The sequence below is a fragment of the Elephantulus edwardii genome, unplaced genomic scaffold (assembly GCF_000299155.1).
Source record: "Elephantulus edwardii isolate Elephantulus edwardi_28Jun2011 unplaced genomic scaffold, EleEdw1.0 scaffold00044, whole genome shotgun sequence".
Classification (NCBI taxonomy): Eukaryota; Metazoa; Chordata; class Mammalia; order Macroscelidea; family Macroscelididae; genus Elephantulus; species Elephantulus edwardii.
This window is the reverse complement of record NW_006399794.1, coordinates 7,121,238-7,124,462: the sequence shown is the minus strand read 5'-3', so window position 1 is coordinate 7,124,462 and position 3,225 is coordinate 7,121,238. Positions and strand designations below refer to the sequence as shown.

General features: G+C 36.5%; 1 protein-coding gene across 1 annotated transcript in view; it reads right to left on the bottom strand.

The window, feature by feature from the left end:
- LOC102845267 (retinal dehydrogenase 1-like) overlaps positions 1 to 3,225 on the bottom strand; it is a 13,497-nt gene that overhangs the window by 1,598 nt on the left and 8,674 nt on the right. The window lies entirely within an intron of this gene.

The following is a 3,225-nucleotide window of genomic DNA, read 5'->3' as shown; positions in this document are numbered from 1 at the left end:
GTAGCTATGAGGTGTACTTGACTCAACAACACCTAACAATAACAATGTTTTGTATTATCATTTTTATTTCAAAATATTATATAGTCACAAGCAATTGTAAGAAACAATACCGAGATCTCATGTACACTTCTATCAGTTTTCTTCAGTACTTATTTCTTGCACAACTCTAACAACAATAACAAATCAAGATATTGATAGTAATAGAGTAGAATGCAGAACATTCCCATTATTCCCCAAATCACTTATTTGATTCTTTTATACCCATAATCTCTTCCTTCTCACAATCATCCCTTTTATTTGATATGTAAGAAACCTACAGGAACATACTTTTCCCTAATTTTGTCATTCTAAGAACTGTGTGTGTGTGTGTGTGTGTGTGTGTGTGTGTGTGTGTGTGGTCATATTATATGCACCTATTGGATTGTTCACTCAGCATAATTCTCTGTAAATTGATCCAGGTTGTTAAGTGTATGAACAATTCATTTTTTCCTATCACTATGTACTGTCCTATGATAAATAGTTGTTGCTGTTGTGAGCTGTCGAGACAGAAGTGACCCATAGCTGACCCTCGAGTGGGTTTTCAGAGGCAGTTAATTAATTGCATGGGAGGAGAATGCCCATCCTTCTTCCGCATGATAAAGGGTCATATGCTCCATGGCTAACTGAAGGTCTGGAGGTTAAAGTCTGTGTAGACACCCAGAGGTATCTTGGAAAAAAATCTGGAGGTCTTCTCCTTAAAAAGCAGCCATTGAAAGCTCTATAAAACACAGTTTTACTCTGACCCACATAAGATTAATGTAAGTCAAGTCAATTAGGTAATTACTCTTCCCTCCAGCCCCCATGGACTGCTAAGAGAAAAAAATAGGTCCATCCTGAAGAAAGGTGGAGAGACAGCACAAAAGAGGAAGAACCTGGACTGATTCAGTGACTGGGGAGTTGGGGGGGTAGGCGTGTCTGGAACAATGAAGTTGGCTCAAGATAGAGCAGAGTTCAGAGCTGTTGTACATAGCGTTGCCATGAGTCACAAAGGACTCAGTGGCACCTAGCAACAATAACAACACCTGTTTCTGTCAGGAAATAGAAATCTCCAATAAAGGTAAATTTTCTATCAAACAGCTAATTTAAATCAGCTGTTGTTATTGGATGTCAAGTCAAGTACAATTCACAGCAACCCCAAGAAAAACAGGTCTGAACCTGTCCTGTCCTGTGCCATCCTCATCATCTCTGACACACTTGCAGCCATGGCTTCAGTCACTGTGTCAAGCCGTCTCATTGAGGGTCTTCTACTCTTTGCCAAGTCTCCACCTTTCCACAGAATAGCCTCTCCTAACAACATGCGTAAGTATATGGGATGAAGCTTTACCATCCTTGCCTTCATGAAGCACTTTGACTGCACTTTTTTCAAGACATATTTGTTTGTTCTTTGGGATATTCCATGCTCTTCTCCAACATCACAACTCAAAGGCATCAATTCTTCTGTCGTCATTACTCATTGTCCACTTCAGATGCGTAGCAAGTGATTGAAAATATTGAATCAGGTGCACCTAAGTCTTCAGATTGACATCATTGCTCCTCAGCACTTGGGAGAGGTCCTTGACAGTGGACTTACCTAATGCAATTTATTTCCTGATCTTCTGAGGATATTGATCAAGATCCAAGCAAGATGACATTGTTGACAATTTTCAATCTTTTCTCCATTCATTATGTTGTTTATCCGTTTGTCTTGATGGTGAGATGCAGTCCATGTTAGGCTGTAGTCTGATTCTCTGCAGCAAGTGTTTCAAGTCCTCCTCACTTTCAGCAAGCAAGGTTGTATCATCTGCATTAATACAGCAGGTTGTTGATGAGCCTTCCTCCGATCTGATGCCACATTCTTCTTCAGAATCCAGCTTCTCAAATCATTTGCCCACTAAATAGAATTAATAGGTATGGAGAAAGGATGCAACCCTCACTCACACCTTTTCTGATTTTAAATTACATTTGGTATGCTTTATACATTTTTAAATTATACAAGTTTATTTACAAAATTAGAATACATTGTTTTCTAGAACAAATTCTTCCAATTTCCCTTACCTCCTCACTCATCAAATTGTACAGCTCCATGATTAATTCCCCCCTCTCCTTGCACATTCTCATCCCTCTGCTTCCACCTTCCTTTGCCCCTTGGATCCTTCTACTCATTCTACCGTAGTGGCTTAATACATTTTTAAGCCCTGCTTTTCAGTACATACTTATTATTTTATGCTTTCTTTTTTAAATTAACACTATGTTATTATGAAATATCCCTCTTTATTCCTGGTAATAGACCCTGTTCTGAGGTCTAATTGTCTATTAAGATAGTCACTCCAGCTTTCTATGATTAGTGTTTAAATGGTATACTGTTTGTACTCTTTTAATTTGCATTTTTATATTGATTGTGTTTTGACTGCATGTTGATCAGCTTCATATTACAAAACTTAGTAGTTCATTTTACTGTTAAAACTTTATACTGATGCTTAGTTTATTAAATTTTAAATATGTTTATTACTAATAGGAGTGTTTGATGTTATTCAATTTTTCTTCACATGGCTCTAAAGGTGCATTTTCCTATTCCAGAAATGCTGAAATAAAGAATGGCACCCTTTTCATCCTCGTAAAGAACATTTCAAGGTGTATTCCAAAGTACATTGTTTTCTGTGATAGGATAATAGTCTAATGCATACAAGGAAGATATATTATACAACAAAGAATAATGTTACTAACTACTCAAATTTATGGCCAAATCCCTACAGCCAAAGATAATCAAAATTTCTACCAACTCCAGCAGTCTGAAATTAATTAAACTTAAAAATCAGGATACATCAATAATTGTTATTTGGAATATAGAAGTTGGAAATAAAAAGATTAGTAGTTAAAAAATAAAGCCTTAATAATAGAAGTGAGGCTGCAGTTTACATTATAGAATTTTGTATAACCAACTTTATTTTTTAACACATTTTTCAGCATAAATGCTGGACATAGAGACCTAACTGGACAGAATATATGGAAATCCGGTCTACTACATCTGTGAGAAAGAAACATGGGAAAGCTCAATATCACTAGTCAGAACAAGGCTAAGATTGGGAATTGGTTATCAATTGCATATATGCAAGTTCAAGTTGCAGCTGAAAAAAATTGAAAGTTGAAAACAATCCCATAAACTTCAAAATACAACCATGAGTATGTCCCACCTGAGTTTGTTGTTGT